The 12,240-nt window shown below is 45.1% G+C and overlaps 1 protein-coding gene across 1 annotated transcript in view; it reads right to left on the bottom strand.

Annotated features, from left to right (window-relative positions):
- SYCE1 (synaptonemal complex central element protein 1) overlaps positions 1-12,240 on the bottom strand; it is a 121,055-nt gene that overhangs the window by 13,084 nt on the left and 95,731 nt on the right. The window lies entirely within an intron of this gene.

Consider the following 12,240-nt stretch of genomic DNA (forward strand, 5'->3'; position numbering starts at 1 on the left):
AGAGTCAGATGTGTTGGATGAAATCCTCACCACACATGGTCTGGTGTGCTGTGGCAACCCTATTACTTCTGGTCTGTGTGCTGATCGTGGCAGTGTAAGTCATGTAATTGATACACCAAAGATACAGCAAGTAGTTTTAGTTCACCTAAACTCTGACATTGCCTTAAGGAGGTGGACAGCGTGCATATTACTTTAATGACAGTTCTTATGATGCAGATGAAGGACTGCAAGTAAGTAACCTTTATTTCACCAACATTGCACCTTCACTAATATTTGCCAGCACATTACAGAATAATAGGCTCATATCTGAATTGGGGGGGCAGAAAACCAAAAAAAGAAATGCAAACGCATCAAACAAAATATACACCTTAATATGAAGTAAAACGATCATGCAGACAAATTCTGCTCTGGAGTCAAGAGTTATGACTGCAGTTTCTGGTAAAGAAATTAGAAAGACCTCCAAGTGGCTGTTTTGTATATCCTTCCAGTAGAATTTCATAAAGTTTCCTTACCTCTATCGAGGGGAGCTTATTGCTTAAGGTCTAAAGGAATGGAGCTGGACTCTTCGCAATAGGTAGAAAACAAGACCAAAGCCAAACAGCCCCAGCTATTTATAAGCTGGATGTGCCGATAACTCGGACGCGGCAGCCTTGAATCAACACGGATGCTGCTAGCTGCCTGTTGGTACAGATCTTTTTTAAGTGCCACTGTTTTTCTTTGCACAGAATCATTATTAATCTCTGTTTAGCCCTTGAATTACAATATACTCACCTTCCTCCTTCCAGTCTCGATACCCTCTTAGCCCCGGTCCGACATGGCTTGTGCCGATTATTCGGAGGGCTTGCTGAGGGTTTTACACCACTTCCGGCGGATGCTGGGGTCAGCGCTCCAGCTCTCGGTGCCACCACCAGCATATAGGGCACATAGACCACGCACGCGCAGCGGACGTGCGCAGCGGACGCGCCAACGCGCTAAAGGCAAGCCCGTCTGCGCCTGGACGGGCCCAGGGCCATACCCCCTGGTCCACAGCGACTAGCCCTGAGGATATGCTATTCAGGTATGGAATTACTACAATTCAGCCCATTAGTAAGCTGTTCGTGTACCCAGTTGATACTAGATGGCCCGCCCAAACTACAAACAAAAGCCTGCACTCACTGTCATTTTAAAGCAGACACTGACCCTAGGCTAAAAAAAACAACACCCCTCTCAATATCAACAACAAAAAGAGAACTAACATTGTAGCCGCTCTCATAAATGCCCGTTCATTGGGCAAACATAAAGAGGAGATTGCAGATTTAATCACCAATCACAAATTATATCTCCTATTTATCACAGAAACATGGACCAATCCCTCATCCGAACCAGACCTGATAGTGGCCACCCCAGAAGACTATAACACCATAAGACAGGACAGAGTAGATAAAAAAGGGGGCGGGCTAGCAATAATCTACCATAGCAATTTCACGACCACTATTCGCCATGTCCCACTTACAACCTGTGAAGCAACTTATTTTTCCATTGCACTGACCCCCTTCCAAAGCTTCAAGGGTATCTTACTCTATCGACCTCCGGGCAGCAGGACGGAATTTTTGACTACACTTAGTGATATATTGGAGTCCATAGCAGTCGAAAGCACTTTTACAATTTTGGGTGATTTCAATTTCCCTCTAGAAAATCTACATGATAAGGATACCAAAACTCTATTATCAGACCTTGAGTCGCTGTGCCTCTCACAACTGGTCTCTGACAGCACTCATGAGGCCGGTCACACCTTGGACGGTATATTCTCCAATCTCAAAAACATTTCTATAAAAGAAATCTTACCCCTAGCATGGTCTGATCATCATGCGATAATATTTGATATACTACTTGATAATACACCACCTTCTAACACCTCGATGAACGCTACAGCTAAATTTAAGGCTTGGAAAAATCTAGACAATCAAAAGCTTTCGGAACTTCTGTCCTCTTCACAACCCGAGGTTCTGGATGACCCTAACATAGCTTCAACAGCCTATACTAACTGGCTTTCCAATGCCATGAATAAGCTAGTGCCAATCAAATCGATATCCAAAAACTGAAGCTCTCCATCTGCCCCCTGGTTAACTAATGCCCTTAGAAACCAAAAACAAAAATGTAGAAATCAGGAAAGACACTGGAGAAAGTCATATACAAACGAAGAAAAACTTCTCTACAAAAACGAATTCGTGAAATATAAAGCAATGATTATCCAAGAAAAAGTTCATATTATACCGCGCAGATCAAACTTGCTAAAAATTCAAATAAACAACTTTTTCAAGTAGTAACTAAGATTTCACAACAAGTGTCACAAACTACTGCGGCACCCTCACAAGCACTCTGTAATACCCTAGCTGACTATTTCTATGACAAAGTGAATACCATCTACTCTAACTTTTCGAGTCATAGAAAACGGTCCACCCAACCTCCATCTGCAAATAATCCTGAGCCTCTCTTAGTGCAGTTTCAAAAGGTCAGCATAGCTCAAGTCACCAATATCATGGCCTCCATTAAATCCGCTTCAGCCAATGATCCATGCCCTCCTATTGTTCTTGCCCCAGTCACTGAAATCATAGCCCCTGTACTGACAGAGATATGTAACTAAATGTTTCTCTCCGGTATATACCCGACTACTTGGAAAAACACCATAATCAAACCCCTCCTGAAAAAATCCTATTTAGATTCAGAGGACACCAAAAACTACAGGCCCATTGCCAGTTTGTCTGTCCCGGCCAAAGTGGCCGAAAAATGAATGAATATCCAAATCTCTAAGTTTATAGAAGATCACCATCGACTAGCGGACTCCCAATTTGGTTTTCGTAAAAGTCACAGTACCGAGACCGCATTGATCAAGGCATCTGAGGAAATAAGATCTATCCTTGACCAGGGAGGGACGGCAATTCTCATCCTGCTGGACCTCTCCGCCGCATTTGACACAGTCGATCACAACACCTTGATCGACAGTGTCACTGCTATAGGCATCCAGGACAAAGCAAGAGACCTACTGTCCTCCTTTCCCTCCAACCAGACCCAGACAGTTACACTGGGCAACTTCCACTCTGCCCAGGTGACTCTACCATGCGGTGTTCCTCAGGGCTCATCCCCAAGTCCGACACTTTTCAATATCTATGTATCGGACTTAGCCAGAGTCATCAAGGCACATGGGATGGGCCTAACATCATACGCTGATGATACACAGCTGGTGCTCGCTATAAAGAACAACGGAGAAAGGATGGTAGCCAGCTTCCAAAAAGGCATGCTGGCCATCAGTAATTGGATGGCCAGCAACTGTCTTAAAATTAATTCCAATAAAACGGAGGTCATGATTTTTGGTAAGCTCTCTCCCACCTGGTCTAGTTCCTGGTGGCCCTCAGAGCTCGGTCCTCCACCAAACCCTGTCTCTAAAGTCAAAAACTTGGGAGTTATTTTTGAGAACAAGCTGACGTTCGCACCCCATGCGAACTCAATCGTCTCTGCCTCTTTTTGCAATTGGCAAAGAGTCCATTACAAAGGCAGCGACCAGCATCCTTCCTGAATTGGGAGGAAGGTATGGAAGGATCTTTTTGATGGTTCTAAGTTAGAACTTAGAACCATCAAAAAGATCCTTCCATACCTTCCTCCCAATTCAGGAAGGTTGCTGGTCGCTGCCTTTGTCATGTCCTCTCTGGACTACTGTAATGGACTCTTTGCCAATGCACAACAAAAGGTCATTCTAAAACTGCAATCTGTGCAGAATGCAGCAGCCAGAATGCTCTCAGGAATCCCCAAATTCAAACCCATTGCATATGTAATCAAAAGTTTCCACAGGCTCTCTGTGAGGAATCAAAAAAAATGTAAGACACTGTGCATTGCCTATAAACCCTCTCGAAGCTTAGCTCCCTTTTTCATTCTAAACTCTCTAATCATCCATACCCCCAACAGGTCCTCTGATCTTCCAATGCCTACCTTCTGTCAGTGCCACGGACCAAAACTGCCTCTTTGGGCGATCGACGTTTTGTTGTCTCGACGGCAAAATTGTGGAATTCCCTCCCTCTGGAGATCAGATCTTGCCAAACCTTGTTGGCTTACAGAAGAAAAATAAAGACCTGGCTGTTTAATCAAAAATTCTGCCTCCCTCTGTCACGTCCGTAGCGCCGAGACGCCTTTGGGTATTTGCGTGCTTTACAAGTTTAAAAAATAAATATATAAATAACTACATAATGTACAAAAAGAGGCTTGATCTTTTGTTATTGCAGGACCTAGCTATCTGCATATCCAGCGTTTGTCAAGAGATTTATTTGCCTGATGTAGAGGCAGGATCGGGGGAAAAGGTTGGAAAAAAAACCTTTTGATTAATGTGAAAAGCCAAAATCGCTTTTGAAGGAGGTACACAGAGGTCAGTAACACGGGAAAACATATTAGTATGGAGAGCTCTACGTGGTTGTTGGGCGCATACAGCATCTATCTCACTCACCATTCTGGCCGATGTAATGATCATCAGGGAAGCTGCCAGCTTTTCTCTGCCACGGTTACACCAATTGATACCACACAGTAACGTGTTTAACATTCGCCAGTGCCCACAGTGGTACAGCTAGGCTAAATGTGCTATTTAATTGCAGGTTTGTATGAGTCCTAAACCATACCCATATGACCACACACACAAGCTCCGGTGTCTTCTCCCTCAGGTACTTCCCACCCAGCATAAAAGTACTCATAGTTTCAGGATATTCTTTGTCTCCTGATGTGTCACTGTGTCTACTTGCTCGAGCATAGGGTTGCACCTTTGCTACAAAATAATACAGATTAAAGCCTGGGAGGCCTGGTCCTTCCCTTGGGTAAGATCGTGTCCATGTTTTGAGGCCTAGTCTAGCCCTCTGGTGTAGATTCACTAGTATTCTATCAAGATTTGAGAAATAATTTGCACTTATACATAGTGACAAGTAACCCTGGAGAACAATTATTTTACCTAGTATTATAACTCCCAGCACAGTAAGCAGAAGGTTTGGCCAGATTTCACTGGAACTTCTAATTGCCTGAGGAGCTCTCATTATATTGTTCTGTAAAAGGCCTTTCTTCAGGAGATGTACAGAGACTCAGAGATGCCTAAAGGTTCTCTGGGGTTAACATGATTGGAGGCAACAGCAGGTTCTCCTCTTCTCAGACTCCCAAGTGGGAACAAACCTGACTTATCTCGGTTGGTTTATATATTCAGGGGCAGAGTAACTATTAGAATGACCTCGAGCATCTATCCAGAGTAGATTCCAGCTTGTTTTCTACGTGTAGGATGATGCAATTTGCACATAAGCATACCATATGACTCCTTCACAGCATTTCGCTCTGAAACAAGCTCCTAAGTATTGCGGCCAGAGATTAATCACTATGGCAAACAAGATTAGGGAGAAAGGACAATTTGCGTTATACCCCTTAGCTGCCAGCTATCTTTCAGCAACTTCTGACTCTCATGCCACGATCAGACTATAACAATTTAATCTAACGCCTTGTGCCTGGGCCCAGCAGAAGCATCTCCAGTGGAGCATACACTGTAGAAGAATTTCTTAGTGTATAAAAATTATAGAGCTAAATTATTCCATGTCCCTTGCCTTCTCCAATGTATGTAAAACTCTCTTTAGATTCATTGGTGTTTTTACCTGCAACTGAATCCGACTGGTCTCACTGACCAGGTTATAATGCACATCAGAGATCAAATTGCCACCAGTTTGCTCAGGACTTATAGATCAAGATTTATCATTGTGAGATGCCGAGAGCTGGAGTTTTTATCTTATTATAAGAATAACTATGATCACTGCTTCCCTGAGTAAGCGCACCTTCACTCTGGCATGTTCACTCTCTGCAGAACCTGAGGTGTTTTATTTCCTCGTTACACAGTATAAAGTACACTGTGTGTTTCTGAGCACAGCCTATCCTTTGTGTCCCACATGAAAGGCAGTTACCATTCAGTAGTTTCCTTGAATTGTTTCCTGCCAGTGTTGTCTTGCCAGACAAGTGTGAGTCAAACATTACCAAGAGGAATTGGCTGCTCCATCACTCTCCACTCTTTTTAGGTCGAGTTTACTCGAACCTATTGCTGTCCATCCAAAAGCTGACTTTTTATGAGGAGGATTCTCAACAGTTCACGTGAAATCACGTGACCACAAACTCCTTCGTGCACGAGCTTGCATTTCCCCACAGGCTTCCACCTGCCAGCAGCATTTGCCACATCAAAGGCTTCAGCTGCCCCGCCCCCCCGTCGTCACTTATTCACAGCCGCAGGCCGTCCTAATTGCTTTTTTTTTAGCCTGGCTACTTCAAAGGGTTCGTGTTCGACTGCCCTGCCCCCTGCAATGCCGAGAGCTTCTTTTGCGTTTCTGAGTGCTCTCTCTCCCTCCTCTTCTCCTTTCTTCCCCACGTGGAGAGGCAGGGAAACCTCATTTTGCACATACGCCAGTTGCAGGCACGGGCAGCAGTGAAAGCCTTATTAACAGACTGGGCAAGCACAGAAACTATGTCTGCGTTCCCCTCAGACAATTACGTTTTAATCAGAGCACTGGCCAGTAACCCAAGCACTTACAGCACTCTGCCTTGTTTTTCATCCCACTTAAAGCCCAGCTCTTGCCCATCCCGTGGGCTGCCAAGACCAAGTCTTAAGTCTTTGCAGAACTCTCTCACTTGCTTACAGGAAGTCTTGCTGTCTTCATCCGTGTGCAGCACAGTAGTGCTTGCAGTGATCAGACTCACTGCAAACTGTTGCACAAATAAATCCTCACGGCCGCCCTGTCTGCTTCTAGGGTGTAGCCCGCGGCCTTTGGGTTTCCTACAGATCCCCGCAGCGGCGCCCGCTTCCCGTGACCGCTGTAGCGGTGTCTCCCGGGCCTGGCTTCACTCCAGGCTTGTGTGCCTGGAGGAATCGTGCACTGACGGCTGGTGGTGTTTGTGCCCGGTGAAAGCGTGCATTGACGGCTGGTGGTGTTTGTGCCTGGTGAAAGCGTGCACTGATGACTGGTGGTGTGTGTGTGTGCCTGGTGAAAGCGTGCACTGACGGCCGGTGGTGTGTATGCCTGGTGAAAGCGTGCACTGATGGCTGGCAATGTGTGTGTGTGCCTGGTGAAAGCGTGCACTGACGGCTGGTGGTGTGTGCCTGGTGAAAGCGTGCACTGATGACTGATGGTGTCTGTGCCTGGTGAGAGTGTGCACTGACGGCCGGTGGTGTGTATGCCTGGTGAAAGCGTGCACTGATGGCTGGTGGTGTGTGTGTGTGTGCCTGGTGAAAGCGTGAACTGACGGCTGGTGGTGTGTATGTCTGGTGAAAGCGTGCACTGATGGCTGGTGGTGTGTGTGCCTGGTGAAAGCGTGCACTGACGGCCGGCGGTGTGTATGCTTTCACCAGGCATACACACCACCGGCCCTCAGTGCACACTCTCACCAGGCACAGACACCATCAGCCATCAGTGCCCGCATTCACCAGGCATACACATCACCGCCGTCAGTGCACGGTTTCACCAGGCACACACACACACCACCAGCCATCAGTGCACGCTTTCACCAGGCATACACACCACCGGTCGTCAGTGCACTCTTTCACCAGGCACACACACACACCACCAGCCATCAGTGCACGCTTTCACCAGGCATACACACCACCGGCCGTCAGTGCACACTTTCACCAGGCACACACCAGCAAACAGCAGTGCACGCTTTCACCAGGCACACACACCACCAGCCACCAGTGCACGCTTTCACCAGGTACACACCACCAGCTGTCAGTGCACGCTTTCACCAGAGACACACACTACCAGCCATCAGTGCACGCTTCCACCAGGCACACACACCACAAGCCGGACAGGCACACACACACCACCAGCCATCATTGCATGCTTTCAACCGGCACACACACACCACCAGCCATCAGTGCACGCTTTCACCAGGCATACACACCACCGGCCGTCAGTGCACACTTTCACCGGGCACACACACACACCGCCAGCCATCAGTGCACGCTTTCACCAGGCATACACTCCAAATAACACCCAGTGCCACATAATTACACAGCACTCAATGCCACATACACTCCAAATACCACTCAGTGCCACATAATTACCCTGCAATCAATGCAAAATACATTCCAAATACCGCTCAGTGCCACATAATTACACGCCACATAATTACACTGCATACACACCACCGGCAGTCAGAGCACACTTTCACCAGGCACACACACACACACACCACCAGCCATCAGTGCACACTTTCATCAGGCATACACACCACTCCAAATACCACTCAGTGCCACATAATTACACAGCACTTAATGCAACATACACTCCAAATACCACTCAGTGCCACATAATTACACGCCACATAATTACAATGCACTCAATGCAACATACACTCCAAATACCACTCAGTGCCACATAGTTATATGCAGAAAGGTATAGGTGCCTTCAAGGGGATTTGTTTAACAAAATATAATTAAACGTGATTCAACTAACTCTTTAGGACAAGTCAATGGTCCTTTCAAGAATAAGGACCATTGACCTGTCCTAAAGAGTTAGTTGAATCACGTTTAATATATTTTGTTAAACAAATCCCCTTGAAGGCACCTATACCTTTCTACTTACTCACCCAAGCCCTCAAGGGTATTTTGGGTTGCTCACTGTTCCTTAATCACATAGTTATATGCAACATACACTCCAAATACCACTCAGTGCCACATAATTACACACCACATAATTACACTCTACTGAATGCAACACACACTCCACACAATACCACTCAGTGCCACATAATTACACACCACATAATTACACTCTACTGAATGCAACACACACTCCCCATATTACCACTCAGTGCCACATAATTACACGCTACATAATTACACTGCACTCAATGCAACATACACTCCAAATACCACTCAGTGCCACATAATTACACGGCACACAATTACACTCTATTGAATACAATATACACTCCCCATATTACCACTCAGTGCCATATAATTACATGCCTCATACCTACACTCTACTCAATGCAACATAAATACACTTTATCTATCTGTCTATCTATCTATCACCCTTCTATCTGTCTATCTCTCTATCACCCTCACTCTATCTATCTATCTATCGCCCTCACTCTACCTACCGCCCTCCCTCTATCTATCTATCGCCCTCACTCTATCTATCTATCTATCGCACTCACTCTATCTATCTACAGCATCACCACAGCATCACTCAGCACCACCAGAGCATCACTCAGGGGTACCACAACATCACTATGCGCTACCACAGCATCACTGAACGCCACAGCATCACTTGTCGCCACCACAACATCACTCCGCGCCACCACAGCATCAATCTTTGCAACCATTCAACAACTGGTTCAAATATGTTCTCTCAATGTTTCAAGCTTCATTACAAATGTCACAAAAATATGTTAATATTTCACTTCTGTTCTTGGATTTTCATCACAATAAAATCCAATGAACATAATCTTCACAAAAGTTATTTACAAAAGCTATTGCCATTATAAATTACAATAACTTTTAAGTATTAATTATTAAAAAAATAAAAGCCATTTTTATTTGTAATATCAATACATCTAAGTCACGTAAATACAACACTTAGGGCCCGATGTAGGTAAATCTTTTTTACCACTTCATAAATACCGATTCATACCGAATCGGTATTTAAGAAGTGGTAAAAAAGAGAAGGGCAGATGTAGGTAATTTTATTTTAAACATTACCGAATCGGAAGGAATCGGTATTTACCGATTCGGTAAATACCGAATCGGTCATGCCCATTGATTCCTATGGGCATTGAAGCCCATAGGAATCAATGGGCATTACCGATTCGGTATTTACCGAATCGGTAAATACCGATTCCAGCAAGGGTGCAGGGGGTGTCACTTTGACACTCTCTAGCACCCCCAATACTGGCTTGTGTGCCATGTGGCACACAGACATGCCCTAAGGGCATGTCTGTCTGTCACATGGCATAGGTGTGCATGCACACATGTGCATGCACACCTGGATTCGGTATTTTAACACCCAATTGGATTGGGTGTTAAAATACCGAATCTGAAAGGCCTGAGGGACTCAGAAGAGTCCCACCTACATCTGGAAGATACCGAATCGGTAAAAATACCGATTCGGTATTTTACAGATTCTGTAAATTTACCGATTCGGTAAATATACCGAATAGGTAAATACTGGCCCCCTACATCTCAAAGTGCCAAATACCGGTCGGAAACGGCCGATTTCGGCCGTTTCCGACCGGAATTTGCCACCTACATCGGGCCCTTATTGCATTACAAATGCTATAGGTGTCACATTTGCGAAAGTTAAAACTATTGGCATTGTAAATGACAAAGCTATTCAATTCACTATTTTCCAAACCAACACATAAACAAAAAATTTGTCATTTACAATACCAATAGCTCAAACTTTCCTAATGCGAGACCTATTGCATTGCAAATGCTTGTATTTCATGGGTGTCTACGTTCTCTACTATGCTACTGGATTGGTCCTCTCGTTCTTTTAACCCTGCCGTCAGTTTGTTTGCTGGATCTTTCTGGAGTCCACATGTTGTGGCAATGCAGGTATGGCCAGTTTACCACATTGGTAAATGCTTCCCACAATATACTTTACTGGACCTTGATCCCTTTGGAACAAATGGTCAGTTTCTCTGTCGTTTCGGTATGCAAGCCAATCAAGAGGGCCATCACTGCTAAGACAAACACTGAGATTCAAAGGATTTTCTGCTCTGAGCAAATTTAGAGTTAAACATATAGCATACTGATGAGTCCTGTATGCATACTGTCACTTTCTGACCAACATTGTTCATAGTTAGAGCCCCAGCAAGGCAATACTTGGCTGGTGGTTTCCTCCGGTGACAGATTACCCTGAATCCAATTCCCTTTATGAATCCCCCTTTCGCCAATGACCATTCAATTTGTTGGTTACGGCCTGTGAAGTGCGAATCCAGCAGATGTCCTGTCATCCTCTGCTTCAATCATGCGGTGGGTGTCTCTTCGTCCACCTTCAGTCACCAATCCCAAGCAACTGACATCATTTCAAAGAACTAGGTTAATTCTTGGTATTTTGATTCAGCGTTGAACAGGAGTGGCAGGCCCCCCTCCCCGATCGCTACCCCCACTTTTTGCCCCTATTTGGACTATTAGCTGCTGGTTTTTGACTCAAAGTGCATTGAGTTCTGCTAACCAGACCTCAGTGCCAGTGTTCTAACCCATCACAAAATGCTATTTTGAATTGGCAACCCCCAATTGACACATCTAACTTACTTATAAGTCCCTAGTATATGGTGCCACGGGTACCCAGGGCATGTAAATTAGAGTGTCCACCTTGGACTGCAGCACTGATGTGCCACCCTGCGTGTGACAAGGCACAACATGGCTCCCAGACTGCCACCGCAGCCTGGAAGAGCAGTTGTAAAACTGCTAGTTCAACTTTGCTATTTTAAACAAATTACAAAGTCTCTGCTTCCCTTAACAATGCCTATCTGGCTCTCCTAGGGAAGGCCTATTGAGCCCTAAGGCAGGGAGCTGTATATAATAAAGTAGGACATAAACTCTAACATGTCTTAACAGAAAAACTTCAATATTGTTGTTTTTGCTGTGGAAATGTTAGAAGACCCATTGGCTATAACAGTGTTAGAGGCTGACCTCTCAGTCTTGTTAACTTCTAATTGGGACTACTAAAATGGGTACTTCAAGGTATCAAATTAATCATGTCATTAAACCCGACTTGATGCCCAAGTCAAAGTTAATGTCACTTTTTAAGAAAAGACACCTTTTAGAAAGTTGCCCATCTGTTGTCCAGTTTATCCAGTTGCTGGCCACCAGACAGAATTCTGCCCTCCTGGAATGTCGTGTGATAGACTCCCAGGCTCAGGAACAATAAAGGTCTGCCACAGAAGGAAGCCAAACAGAGTGTTAGCCTAAAAGGCGAGCTTCAAAGTGGAATCCGCCTTTGATGGGCAAATGACGATCACACTTTCGTAGGGTTGCCCCTTTGTTCAGGTAGACAGGCTGGCAGAAGGAAAAGAGAGGGGACACTAGTTGCCAAACTAGTTTTTCTGTGGGTGTGTAGCCCACAGGTAGCCACACCTCTAGGGTGGGCTACCAATCTCCTAACATCCAAGGAAGGGTCAGTCATCTTAGGATTGGTCAGAATAGGCCCTATTGTTATAAATTAGTGTGGGATTTATTTTGTGTAGGGGGGAAGCTTTGAT

The sequence above is a fragment of the Lissotriton vulgaris genome, chromosome 10 (assembly GCF_964263255.1).
Source record: "Lissotriton vulgaris chromosome 10, aLisVul1.2, whole genome shotgun sequence".
Lineage (NCBI taxonomy): Eukaryota > Metazoa > Chordata > Amphibia > Caudata > Salamandridae > Lissotriton > Lissotriton vulgaris.